This window comes from Pelodiscus sinensis, chromosome 2 (assembly GCF_049634645.1).
Source record: "Pelodiscus sinensis isolate JC-2024 chromosome 2, ASM4963464v1, whole genome shotgun sequence".
Lineage (NCBI taxonomy): Eukaryota > Metazoa > Chordata > Testudines > Trionychidae > Pelodiscus > Pelodiscus sinensis.
The window spans coordinates 256,492,167-256,506,616 of record NC_134712.1 but is presented as its reverse complement, the minus strand read 5'-3'; the positions used below and the strand labels follow the sequence as shown (position 1 = coordinate 256,506,616).

Sequence of the window (14,450 nt, the reverse complement as noted above, 5' to 3'; positions counted from 1 at the left end):
TGTGTGTGGCACCTAACATGGGCCCTAGTCCATGTCTGGAGCCCCTAGGCATGATTGCAATACATACAATAAATAAATAATGTGGGTGCCTTAGCTCTCTTACGTCCCTGCCTCACACTGTCTTCAACAAGAGTAAAGATCTGCTGTAAGACACTTTTTAGACTAGAGGAAGAGGATGCTATACTCTATTTCAGCATAATAATTAGTGTCTAAAAATGGTTTAGTAATTCTCCTACATCTAATGTGGTGTACGTTCTAAATTGTACTTCCTGCTTTCAGTGAATCCTGTATATATGTGTGAACAGGATGTGGGGCAGTGGAGATAGTGGCAGTTACCAGCCAACCTAGCTGTCCCCAAACTGAAAGTACTTAGTCCAAAATACATGATGGTCTTCATTCATTGGTTTCATTTATCAAATATCTTGATAAACTGAAGAGAGTTGTGGTCTTATTTCACAATGCCCAGAAAGTGTATTAGGTGCTTCACAGTGCAAATAGAAAGATATACCCAAAAATTTACAACTGAAGTGTTAAACGTGATGTCATAGAATCTTAGGGCTGGAAGAGACCTCGGGGTCATCAAGTCCAACCCCAACTAAATCATCCCAGCTAGGGCATTGTCAAGCTGGGACTTCAAAACCTCTAAGAATGGAGATTCTACCCCTTTCCCAGGTAACCCATTCCAGTACTGAAGTAGTGAAATAGTTTTTCCTAATCTCCAACCTAGACCTCCCTCACTGTAACTTAAGACCATTCATTGCTCCTTGTTCTGCCATCTGTCACCATTGAGAATAGCACCTCTCCATCCTTTCTGGAACCTCTCTTTAGGAAATTGAAGGCTGCTATCATATTCCCCCTCTCTCTTCTATTTTGCAGACTAAATAAGCTGAAATCCCTCAGTCTCTTCTCGTAGATCACGTGCTCCAGCCCCCTCATCATTTTAGTTGCCCTCCGCTGGACCCTTTCCAATGTGCACACATTCTTTCTGTAGTGGGGGGCCCAGACCTTGACGGAAAGCTCCAGATGTGGCCTCACCAATGCTGAATAAAGGGGAATAATCACTTCCCTCGATCTGCTGGAAATGCTTCTCCTAATGCACCACTATCACCACTGCCCCACATTCTTGTAACCTTCTTGGCACCCTGTTGACTCGTATCCAGCTTCTCATCCACTGTAATTCCCAGGTCCTTACTGCTGAACTGCTACTTAGCCAATTGGTCCCCAGCCTGTAACAGTGCTTGGGATTCTTCTGTCCTTGTTCAACTTGTCCTTGTTGAACCGTATCAGATTTCTTTTGGCCCTATCCTCCAATTTGTCTCAGTCACATGGAGAGTGGGGATGTCATATGTCTGTGTTCTATGGAGAGAGGGCACTTCACCAAGAAGATGAAATGGAGTTTAGATAGGTGTATGTTATTTGTAGAACATAAGAACGGCCATACTGGGTCAGACCAAAGGTCCATCTAGCCCAGTAGCCTGTCTGCCGACAGTGGCCAGCACCAGGTGCCCCACAGAGGATGGACCGAAGACAATGATTAAGCAATTTGTCTCCTACCATCCTTCTCCAGCCTCTGACAAACAGAGGCCAGGGACACCATTTCTATCCCCTGGCTAATAGCCAGCCTTTTATGGATCTAACCTCCATGAAATTATCTAGCTTCTCTTTAAACTCTGTTATAGTCCTAGCCTTCACAGCCTCCTCTGGCAAGGAGTTCCGCAGGTTGACTACACGCTGTGTGAAGAAGAACTTTCTTTTATTAGTTTTAAACCTGCTACCCATTCATTTCATTTCTTCTATTATGGGAACTAATAAATAACTTCTCTTTATCCACCCTCTCCACACCACTCATGATTTTACATACCTCTATCATATCCCCCCTCAGTCTCCTTTTTTCTAAACTGAAAAGTCCCAGTTGCTTTAACCTCTCCACATATGGGACCCGTTCCAAACCCCTAATAATTTTAGTTGCCCTTTTCTGAACCCTTTCCAAGGCCAAAATATCTTTTTTGAGGTGAGGAGACCACATCTGTACACAGTATTCAAGATGTGGGCATACCATAGTTTTATACAGGGGCAGTAAGATATTCTGTGTAGTATTTTCTATCCCTTTCTTAATAATTCCTTGCATCCTATTTGCCTTTTTGACCGCCGCTGCACACTGTGTGGAAGTTTTCAGAGAACTATCCACTATAACTCCAAGATCTCTTTCCTGATTTGTCATAGCCAAATTAGCCCCCATCATACTGTACATATAGTTGGGGTTATTTTTCCCGATGTGCATTACTTTATACTTATCCACATTAAATTTCATTTGCCATTTTGTTGCCCAATCACTGAGTTTGGTGAGATCTTTTTGAAGTCCCTCACAGTCTGCTTCTGTCTTGACTATCCTAAACAGTTTGGTATCATCCGTAAACTTTACCACCTCACTGCTTACCCCTTTCTGCAGATCATTTATGAATAAGTTGAAAAGGATTGGTCCCAGGACTGACCCTTGGGGGACACCACTAGTTACCCCTCTCCAATCTGAAAATGTACCATTTATTCCTACCCTTTGTTTCCTGTCTTTTAGCCAGTTCTCAATCCAAGAAAGGACCTTCCCTCTTATCCCATGGCCATGTAATTTACACAAGATCCTTTGGTGAGGGACCTTGTCAAAGGCTTTCTGAAAATCTAAGTATACTATATCTACTGGATCCCCCTTGTCTGCATGTTTGTTAACCCCTTCAAAGAACTCTGATTAGTAAGACAGGATTTCCCTTTACAGAAACCATGTTGACTTTTGTCCAACAAATTATGTTCTTCTACATGCCTCACAGTTTTATTCTTTACTATTGTTTCGACTATTTTGCCCGGTATTGAAGTTAGACTTACTGGTCTGTAATTGCCAGGATCGCCTCTAGAGCCCTTTTTAAATATTGGTGTCACGTTGGCTACCTACCAGTCATTAGGTACGGAAGCCGATTTAAAGCATAGGTTACAAACCACAGATAATAGTTCAGCAATTTCCCATTTGAGTTCTTTTAGAACCCTTGGATGAATGCCATCCGGTCCCGGAGATTTGTTAACATAAAGTTGTTCTATTTGTTCCAAAACCACCTTCTAATGACACTTCAATCCGGGACAGTTCCTCCGATTCATCATCCACAAAGATTTTGGAATCTCCCTAACGTCCTCAGCCATGAAGACTGAAGCAAAGACATCATTTAGTTTATCCGCAATGTCTTTATCATCCTTGATTGCTCCTTTTATATCTCGATCGTCTGGGGACCCACAGGTTTTTTAACAGGCTTCCTGCTTCTAATGTACTTAAAAATATTTTATTTCTTTGAGAGTTTTTGGCTAGCTGTTCCTCAAAATCTTTTTTTGCTTTTCTTATTACATTTTACCACTTGATTTGACAGTGTTTATGTTCCTTTCTATTTATCTCACTAGGATTGGACTTCCACTTTTTAAAATATACCTTTTTGTCCCTCACTGCTTCTTTTACATGGTGGTAAAGCCACGGTGACTCTTTCTTTTTTAGGTCTCTTGCTATGTTTTTTAATTTGGGGTATACATTTAAGTTGGGCCTCTATTATGGTATCTTTTAAAAAGTTTCCATGCAGCTTGCAGGGATTTGGCTCTAGTCATTGTGCCTTTTCATTTCTGTTTAACTAACCTCCTCATTTTTGCGTAATTCCCCCTTTTTGAAATTAAATGCCAGAGTGCTGGACTGCTGAGGTGTTCTTCCCACCACAGGAATGTTGAATGTTACTATATTATGGTCATTATTCCCAAGCGGTCCTGTAACGGTTATCTCCTGGACCTGATCCTGCGCTCCACTCAGGACTATATCGAGAATTGCCTCTCCCCTTGTGGGTTCCTGTATCAGTTGCTCCAAGAAGCAGTTATTGAAACCATTGAGAAATTTTATCTCTGCTTCTCTTTCTGAGGTGACATGTATCCAGTCAATATGGGGATAATTAAAATCCCCCATTATTACAGAGTTCTTTATTTTGGTAGCCTCTCTAATCTCCCTCAGCATTTCAATGTCAGAATCGCTGTCCTGGTCATGTGGCTGGTAATATATCCCTACTGTTAATTTCTTCTTATTGGAGCATGGAATTACTATCCATAGTGATTCTATTGAACATGTTGATTCATTTAATATTTTTATTTCATTTGATTCTACATTATCTTTCACATACAGTGCCACTCTGCCACCCAGCCAGCCTGCTCTATCCTTTTGATATATTTTATATCCCGGTATGATTGTGTCCCACAGACTTTCCTCATTCCACCAGGTTTCAGTGATGCCTATTATGTCAGTCTCTTCCTTTAATACTAGGTACTCTAATTCACCCATCTTATTAGTCAGACTCATAGCATTTGTGTAGAAGCACTTTAAAAATTTGCCACTGCTTATTTGTCTGCCCTTCCCTGATGCATTGGATTCCTTTATATGTGGTTGTTTGTCTGCTCTGGCCCATGGTTTGTCCTCTCCCCTCCCCTCTTTCTGACTACAGCTTAGAGAATCTCTATCAATGGATTCTCCTCTAAGAGAAGTCTCCATCCGATTTACGTGCATCTCCGCACCATCTCTTAGTTTAAAAACTGCTCTACGGCCTTTTTAATGTTTAGTGCCAGCAGTCTGGTTCCACCCTGGTTTAGGTGGAGCCCACCCTTTCTGTATAGACTCCCCCTCTCCCAAAAGTGTCCCCAGTTCCTAATAAATCCAAACCCCTCATTAAACAGTAATAATAATACGTGGTACTTCTATTCACAGATTATTTTTCATGGAGATACATTTTAAACTTTTTAAACTGGGGAAAAATACATTTGCAAGACAGTATGGATCATTCTGGCATTTTGGGGTGTAATTGGAACTGTATGCTTATGCTATGCTAACATTTGCTTGTGTCCAGGAAAGAGTTTTTGCTTCACTTGACTATCAGATCTAGAATTAGGAAAACCTTCCCTTCCTGCCCACAAGGGATTGTCAATGGGATTCTTGGCAATTTTTATGCTTTCCCCTGGAGCATCAAGCAAGTACCGTATTTTCCGGCGTATAGGGCGACTGGGTGTATAAGACGACCCCCTATCTTTTTAATTAAAAGATAGGGTTTCATCTTATACCCCAGCGCCCCTCCGCCTCCTTTGCTCCCGGTGTCCCTGGTCTGCTGGAGATGGTCCCCAGCAGACCAGAGGCACCGGGAGCAAAGCCGCCAGGAGCGCCTGGGCTGCCCCCCCCCCCCCCCCCCGCGGCTTTGAAAGCCTCAGGGGAAGCCGGCGGGGGGGGGGCATCCCAGGCGCACATGGGCTGCCCCCCCGCCGGAGCCCCTCCGAGGCTTTGAAAGCCTCGGGGGAAGCCGGCGGCGGGGCATCCCAGGCGCGCATGGGCTGCGCCCCCGCCGGAGCCCCTCCGCGGCTTTGAAAGCCTCGGGGGAAGCCGGCGGGGGGGCATCCCAGGCGCGCATGGGCTGCCCCCCCGCCGGAGCCCCTCCGCGGCTTTGAAAGCCTCGGGGGAAGCCGGCGGGGGGGCATCCCAGGCGCGCATGGGCTGCCCCCCCGCCGGAGCCCCTCCGAGGCTTTGAAAGCCTCGGGGGAAGCCGGCGGCGGGGCATCCCAGGCGCGCATGGGCTGCGCCCCCGCCGGAGCCCCTCCGCGGCTTTGAAAGCCTCGGGGGAAGCCGGCGGCGGGGCATCCCAGGCGCGCATGGGCTGCGCCCCCGCCGGAGCCCCTCCGCGGCTTTGAAAGCCTCGGGGGAAGCCGGCGGCGGGGCATCCCAGGCGCGCATGGGCTGCGCCCCCGCCGGAGCCCCTCCGCGGCTTTGAAAGCCTCGGGGGAAGCCGGCGGGGGGGCATCCCAGGCGCGCATGGGCTGCCCCCCCACCGGAGCCCCTCCGCGCCGCCGCGGAGGGACTCCGGTGGGGGGGCATCCCATGCGCGCCTGGGATGCCCCCCCCGCCGGCTTCCCCCGAGGCTTTCAAAGCCGCGGAGGGGCTCCGGCGGGGGCGCAGCCCATGCGCGCCTGGGATGCCCCGCCGCCGGCTTCCCCCGAGGCTTTCAAAGCCGCGGAGGGGCTCCGGCGGCGGGGCATCCGGCTTACAAGACGACCCCCGATTTTTGGGATATGTTTTTTAACATCAGAGGTCGTCTTGTACGCCGGAATATACGGTATCTGCTGAGTGTCAGGTGGGTCCCCCCCACTCCTCAGTCCATGATCAATTTGCAGAGGGCAGTGGTAGATCTTGCTCCTTATCTCTTGTTGGTTCTCAGCATGTTGCATTCCAGTGTAGAGAGCAGAGGATGTAATAGCATGTGGTTCTTGCATCATCCTTTTGATTCTTAATAGTGCAGCTACATTCCCTAGCCATTTGTCGTGAAGCAGTAAGATTGATAAACAAGAGGAGGCTGATTATTCCATTAGTGGTGATGTGATCAAACGTAATGCAGCTCCCATTAGGTAGTTGGTGAAGATCTTTCTATAACTGCAGAGTCCTTGATCAAAATCACTCCTCAATGTTTTATCTTCTGCATGGCATCTAAGTTTGCAGTCACTTCAAATAATGTCCAGATTTGGCTGTCCAGAAGGTACCCTCTAATGAAGTAGATGAGACCCATTGGTAAGTGATAATGGCAATAGGCTAGTCTGGATCTAGTTACAAGAGCTGATGTTTGACAGTAACCCTTAAATTTCAAAGTAAGGCTATTGACTATGGCTGTTCCAGGCAAGTTCTGCTTCTGCAGTGGTGTCAGTGGAGCAAAGAACATCTAGTCCAACTGAAAGTTCAGAGGGATATTCTGGCAAATGAGAACAAATGAAATTGCTATACTTCACTCATTTATCCTGGACACACTTCAACTTAACACTCTTCTCTTCTGGAGCAGAGGATCATGGGATGTCCCAAAAATGTGAGCTGGTGTTTGTGTGCTACCATAATAGGTTCAGTGTTCTTTGTTGTTACAGGGATCATTGAGCCTGTTTTTAAGATTGAGGGTTGCTTGTTTTAACAGCTGCATTCTTTTTTTAAGGCCTTTGTGAGGCCAGCTTGCTTTTCTTGCATGCATTCTCAAATCCTGGCTATTTTGATACTGAGCATTATTTCTTAGCACCCCAAGAATACAGTGGGTGCCTGGAAAAACAACTATGGTTCATGCTTCAAACAGCTTGCAGCCTAATACAGCGGTTCTCAAACTTTAACAACCTAAGGACTCCTATTTTAATTTACAAATTTTTGCAGACAACCCCCCCTCCTCCGCAAGTCTCCCATTCAGCCCAAGGTCCTGCCTCCGCTCCATCTCTTCCTCTTCTCTTCCCTGCCTCTTTCTACCCTCTCCCCCAAGCATGCCCCATCCCTGCTTCTATCTTTGCATCTATCTTCCTGCCCTTCCAGTGCCTTCTGCATACTGCTGAACAGCTGTTCTGCAGTGTGCAGGAGGCACTAGGAGGGAGGGGAAGAATTGATCAGCAGGGCTAGCAGACCCCCTGGAGTAGGACTGCAGTTTGAGGAATACTGGTCTAAAACATTCTTTGGCTGGTTGCTATATGTTGATGAACCACATGATAGAAAATTGAGTCCGCTATATAGCTGGGGCAATTTGGTCTTATCTTCAGGACTTAATTTGATGTGCACTGCAGTAGGAACCAGGGAGATGACTTGGTTGATGATGTGGTCAGAGATAGTGATGTTTTTAACAGAATTGTTTTGGATTTGAAAGGGTAGTCTTGATGTGTATCTCATGTGATGAGAAACTTAGAAGGGGCCCAGTTCAAACCGTGGTTTGGAGTTGATCATATGACTGATGTTTTCTGGAGGTGGAAATAGAACCTGAAATGAACTTGTTAGAGATGCACTTCTGTGTCAGGGTATGTTAAAGGGAACACTCTAATACATAGAATACTCTGCACAGAAGCAAGGCCCCACAATATCTAAATAGCTGAGTCAGTATTCACCCACACAAGACACCAGCCCCCAAAGGGTCAGTGCTTGGGTTGTGATTTTCCCACAGGAAGTGTTCGGTTTCACTTGGCCTTTGTACCTTGGTGTTACACAAAGCACACTGTTCTTGCCGTGGGAATAACAGCAGAGAACAGCAGTCTGGTGTTGTGGAGCTGACTGCCCATCAGGCTCATGAAGAGAGATTAATGTCCTCGATGCATACTTCAATTTTCATCTCTGAACTTCTCTTTAGAAAAATAGCTCAACTTCCCACCCATCAGCCCACATTGGAGCAGCAGATGTCAAAATATCAGTTCAGTCTGTTGACTTTTTTTATTGGGTGATGGGAAGGTTGGGTTTGCCTTTCGTTTCCCCTTTCTTACTGTTGCTGCTATTGAGCATCTTTCAGGCTAGGAGAGGCGCGTGCCTACTGCACCTGCCGTCAGTGCTCCTGCATGGGTCTGCTTTGGTAAGGGAGAAAGAAAGGATGTAAGTTTAGCAGCTCTAGCTGTGCAGCTTGTGCAGTGGCCTGAGACACCTGCTCCCTCAGGTATTTTATCTGGGACCCAAAGACCTCCTCGTTGAGTGTAGTAGAATTCATTTTCATCTGTACCTTACTTGGGAACACTTGCGTGTTCTGAGTTCCAGGTAACTTGTGCACCAGCCATTTCCTCTGTGTGTGCTGGAAAGAGACTGCAGTGACTCTTGGCTGCTCAATGAAGACTGAAGTTGAAATGATAGACTGTGGTACTAGAGATGCCGCCTGTAGATTCTGTTTGTCTCTGGGGCACAGCACAAGACTGGGGTGTCTGCCTAAGCAGTCTTATCATAACAGGATTGCGTCCGTACAATATGTAGATAGCATGTCTGATTGTATGCACAGTACAGTAGATAGCATGTCCATGTAAGGATTGTCCTCTGTCCTGTAGTGGTTGTCTGTTTACCGAACCTTCTTTGGCTAGAGTGATTTTTTTTCCAGCACCTTTTACTGAACCTGTGATTCCCCTGTGACAGTGCAGTTTTGAAACAGGATGTTTCATCCAGCTCCAAGCAGGATTAGTCTTGTTAAACGCCTCTTGTTTTGAAATGGCTTTGAAAGTAGGAGTTATTCTGTAGTCTGTCCCCTGCTGATCTCTGGGGATGGACGCTTCTGGGAAGGTGAAGGTTACCAGTCTGGTAAATACACTGCTAGTGAATGTAGCATTAGGAAAGGAATTCCTTCGGATAGCTCACTTGCACTATTTAACCCTTAGAGCTGCATTGTAAGGGAATAGTAGCCAGCTTTTTCAGCTTCATAGAGGGCAAAGAGGAGAAGTGGAACAACCTGTACAGATCTGCATTTTTTTGGTGAGTTCCTCCTTTTTCTGAAATAGTATGTAGACAGAGTGTACATATGCAATTATGCCAGCAAAGGTCCTAGCAAATTCTACTTCGAAGTTGAGGGCTGGTTCTAATGGAAGCATGTGTTTTCTTCATACAAAGTATAAGGGATATATCAGGTCTCTGCCAACCTGCTCCTACAGTACATGCAGATTGTAGGTTATGTTTTACACTCCAGTGGGGAGTCTAATATATTAGTCAGTGGTATAGCATGATGTCTCTCTTCACCATGCCGGATGCATTCCAGTCCCTGTCTTGAATATCTGCTACCCCCAAAGGGCATGGTGGGAAAAGCTATGGAATTGTATTGTGGAAAGGATAAATAAGAAGTAACTGATGGTTAGTGGAGGTCATTGCTATTTGTTAGTGCGTCAAATAAATATTGGCAAGTTAAAAATTGTATTTAAAGCAGAATCCCTTAGCTATGTTTTTAAAAATAGTAAGATCAAGTAAAATTCCTTTAAAAAAAAAAACAGTACTGCTTATTGTTTCCTCCAAGATTGAATGATGACTATAAAATACTGAAGTTATTTTCACTCTTACTAGCCCGGTGCTGTAGTATGTTGTCAAGACTTCAGAGGAATATTTAATTTTTTCTTCATTTTTTGGTGACATTTTGGAAAGTTAGTGACATTTTTTGAAAACTTAAAAGTTGAAGCTAATTACCTGCCAGTGTCCTTTGAATCTGCCTCAAACTTGTGTTCACAAGGATCTGCCAACAGGGTAGGGCAAGCTTCAGAATTTTTAGAAGGGAGATGAATGAGGAAAGTGTCTGGTATAGTGTTCTAGTATGGAAAAAGGCACAGGGAAGGGGTGTGGGAGAAAAGGTGTTGAAAAGGTTGTCCTTATACAATGTGTGTGTACTGAAAAAGTTCTTTTGCCTGCTAACAGCAGTAGCAGTATCCAGTAGTGTGTGACTTAATGGGGTGATTACCTGACCACAGAAGTGTAAGAATAGGTCATTATCAGCTGGAAGAGGGGTTGGGCCCTGCAGTGAATGGAGTGAGTGCTTGCTATTCTTTCTGCCTGTATTGAAGTATAGGAGAACAGCAAGAATTGATTTCATTGCATTCATATGAGACTCCTGGGATTTGTCTTTATTGCGGTCCTCTGATGTGTTAGAGCAGGGGTGGGCAATAATTTTTAGTGGGGGCCACTCCAAGATTTTGGTAAGTGGTCAAGAGCCACACTTCTGTGGAGGAGGTGCAGGGTCTGGGTTGATGTGTGGGGTCTGAGAGGGAGTTTGGATGAAGGAGGGGGTTATGATCTGGGGCAGGATCTTGAAATGCAGGGTCCAGGAGATGATTTTGGTCTAGGGGAAAGGGAGCAGAGTCTGAGAGGGAGTTTTGACCTGGGAGAAGGAGGTGCAGAGGGTTTGGATTTTGAGCTGGGGCAGTGGAAATGGGGTGCTGGGTGCAGAAGAGGACTCTGACCTGAGGAAAGGGTGTAGGAGGGAGTGCAGGGTTTGCGAGGGAGGAATTGTGACCTGGAGGAGGGTGGGGAGAAGAATACAAAGGGTTTGGGTGGAGGCCTGGGGCAAGCTGATGGGGAGAGGGGTGCGGTGCCACAGGCAGGCTTTGGCTGGGGTGTGCTTACCTAGGCAGATACCAGCCAGCAGCTCTACAGGAACCTGACCCTCCCTGCCTGTGTACTGGATTGGCTGCTCCACATGGCTCTGCTCCAGTACTGGAAGGGAGGGGATGAGAAGGCTTCATTTGCTGCCTCTGCAAAATTCCCCATCTCCTATAGGCTGGAAACTGGCCAATGGGAGCTTGGGGATTTTGCTAGCGGGCAGGGACAGTGCAAAAAGCTTTCTCCTTCCTTTCCAGACTGCATCACAGTTAGCAGCCTGCTGTTTAAAGCAGCTGCAGCTGCTCTTTAGCAAGGGTGCCCTCGAGGTGGCTGCAGGCTGGATCAGGCAGCTTGGTGGGCCGGATCCGGCCCGCTAGATGCCTCTTTGCCCAGCCCGTGTTAGAGGCTGCTTGTCAGCCAGCTGAAAAATTCCTTTTAATATAATTTTGTAAGCCTTTGTGTAATGTCTTCAGCCTTCGGTATTCTGATTGCATAGAGTCTCCTTTGCAACCTATGCAGGACAAACTATCCAGCAGCTCTCATCTTTTTGGCTCTGGTTAAATTTCACTTCCTGCATATGGAAGTAAGGGATAACAAGTCATGGGAGAGGGACCATCACCTTCAAATCAAACTTTTGTGGTGAAGCAATTCTTACTCTAGTGAACTTTGTTCCCTTGGCAGCCTAGGAGATGTCGGTGAACATAGTAGATAGCAGAGCTGTTTGAAAGTGCTCTCCCTGGCCTAGAGAAACCAGTGGTAGAATGTATCATGGAGATTCAACTTCCTTTGCAAGGGAAGGTCCATCCTTATGAGTGAGGCATGCTAGTGGGGAAGCTAGCCCTCCTGCTGCCCATGCTGTACCTGTTGAATAGGGGACTTCTATCTTCTGAGCTGTCCAAAGAGCAGAGTTCACCAGTGTAAAATTTGCTTATGTTATTACAGTCAAGCTTTGCTTCCCTTCTTGTGATCTGGCTTGTACTGTATTATTCTGCAGTGATTCAGATGTGCTATCACCTTCTTTTCTTGTATCTGGGAGAGGGGAGAACCAGCTGATGTGGCAATGTAGTGTGTGACTCCAGCTTGTTTGAATCTTCTTCCATCCTGTTTGTAGCACAAACTGGTTATAATCTGAATTCTCCTTTTCTGCGAAGCTGTTGCAGCATTGGATTGGCCCTTTGTGGTAAGGCCACAGACTCAGCACAATGTTTTTGGTATAGAATGTGTAGCAAGACTGCTTTGAGAAATCTGTTTCCCTAGCAATAGCGGAGTAATGTTTGCATCATCATTTCTTAATAGCCGGGTGGGAAAATATAATGCAGGGCTGTCTTTTAGGCAGCTTTACACAGGTACTGATCACCTTAGTCCGATCCTCAGGGCTTTTACATTGTTACATTCAGCATTGTTTGCTGGGTGAAGGATTGGGAATTAGCAAAGCATTGGAATTGCAGTGAGAGGACAGCATCTTCATTTAAATCACACTTGAGGCCTGTACTGGAATTTTTGTAATCCTCTAACAATAATAATGCTCTGTGCTTATGTAAGAAATGGATAAAAGGTATACAGAAATACTGTTTAAGCACCTTTATCTGATGATTGTGTAGTGCTTTAAAAGCTTCTGTTCCTGGCTGTTACATGTATTTTGTGTGCTAGGGCAGTGAGTCCTAATCATTGATTTAAAAAAAATTGTGAAGTGAATGGATGGGTTGTGAAGCTTTTGTATTGTTAGTGGCTCAAGTACCACAATTTGGAATCCCCTGTTCCAGGGCATTTTGTCTAACTTTAGTTTACCTCCATTTTTCCCATTAGTAAAATGAAGGGAGTACTTCACCTGAGGGAGTTTAGTAGTTTCATAACATGTCTGGAAAGTGCAGTGAGATCCTCGGGTGTGAGCTGCTCCAGAAATGCAAAATACTTTTTTATGAGCATATGAAAGACTGCTTTAATGGCATATCTATTTCCATGTAACCTTTTGTTTTTGTTGTGTTGGTTATACAGGATTTGACAAATCCTTTTGGTAGTGGAAAACAGGAAGGATTCAGTCCTAAGTTGTCAATTTCTTTTGAGGACTTTTAAAGAAATCTAGCCATTGTAGTTTTGAAGATAACTTTGTTCATGTAAGCTGATTCAGCAGTATCTTGAGACTGCACACTGACCATTCTAATGCTTCTGTTCTTAACACTTTCAAGAAGTGGAGCAGAGTGAAACAGAAATACACCCCCCAGTCCTACCTCCCCAAAATAACTTTAACTAGTGTCTTGTACATTTTTCAAGCCAGACAGTTGCTGGGCTGCTGTTTGTTATAAAGTATTTCTCTAGCCCCTTTCATCTGAAAGCTTTAAATTTTTAATAACTAACAAATTCAAGTTTCACTCTGAAGTTAGTATTACCTGTATTTAACAGGTGTAGAAAATGGATGCACAGAGAAGTTATCTGACTTGCACTAAGTCATGAACTGAGTCTGATAGAACTGAAATTAAAGCCCAGATTTTCTGACCTCCAGCCAGAGCTCTAACGTTTTTTGAAAATGCTCCCTCCCAACAAAATGCTAGCAATGTTAGTAACAAAAGTTAGTGATAGAAGTTTTTTTACTAAAATTAAATTGAGAGCCATATTTTTATCACTTAAGTAGGACATACACATCTGAGTTGATCTTTTCTTGTCTGAAAAACAGTGAAGTGTTTATTCTAAGTCATCTGGGATTCATCTGGTCAGTAATACAGTGAGTAAGTGTTGCCCTAGACACCCTGTGTCCATCAGATACAATGATTGACTCTACATATCTAGGGATGTTAAATTTAAATTAATCAACTAATTGAATTCTTGATGGAATTTGCATCGACTATTTGATTAGTCAATAAGGGCACCTCCACCTTTGAAATGTAGCAAGAGCCCTGTGGCCTTTTGCTACATTTCAAAGGCGGAAGTGCCATCAGGAGCACAGGCCAGCTTGGGACTCAAGCAGTCTCCCATTGACCTCGTGCTCCATGCTTTTAAAATGTACAAGAGTCCTGGGGGCTCTTGTACATTTCAAAAGCAAAGCGTGTGGGGAGCACAGGGTGAGCAGGGGACTCAAGCAGTCTCCCGCTCCCTTTGGCGCTTCTGCTTTTGAAATATAGTAAGAGACCTGCTCTTGCTACATTTCAAAGGCAGAAGCACCACCAGTTCCCTGCTGTGCTCCTGGCATGCCTCCGCCCCCCCCCCCCTTTTCCCCAGAGACAGTGCTGAGGCTCCTGATGATAGAGGCAACAAGGGGGGAAAGCGACTAGTTGAGTCATATGCTTATCGGATAATCGTCTAGACGCTTATATCCCTACATCTCTGGCTTAATAGACTGTAAGGAAAGAATCAGGTGCTCGAGCTTTGGAAAATAAATGGTTTCTTTTGCAGTATCAAGTACCAGGAGACTACTTCTAGATGTCTGATTAAAAGGCCAGCTGTTCCCAGAAAGCAGCAGGCTGAGAAACCAAAGGGAAATTCTAAGTGGCAGTACTTCTTCTCACAGGGCAAGATGGCAACTGTTCTCCAGTAAACATGACTTGTATTTGCACTGATTTGCTATAACAGGCAGTAATGG

The 14,450-nt window shown here is 45.1% G+C and overlaps 1 protein-coding gene across 10 annotated transcripts in view; it reads left to right on the top strand.

Annotated features, from left to right (window-relative positions):
* SCAP (SREBF chaperone) overlaps nucleotides 1-14,450 on the top strand; it is a 101,104-nt gene that overhangs the window by 10,828 nt on the left and 75,826 nt on the right. Inside the window, exon 1 of one of the 10 annotated variants that reach the window (XM_075923019.1) lies at nucleotides 8,372-8,393. The exons of 8 other annotated variants lie outside the window; for them this stretch is intronic. The gene's annotated coding sequence lies outside the window, so the exon portion shown is untranslated. Of the gene's footprint in view, nucleotides 1-8,371; nucleotides 8,394-8,700; nucleotides 9,272-14,450 lie in introns of those variants that run through there. One more of the 10 variants, XM_075923016.1, reaches the window with a different exon arrangement.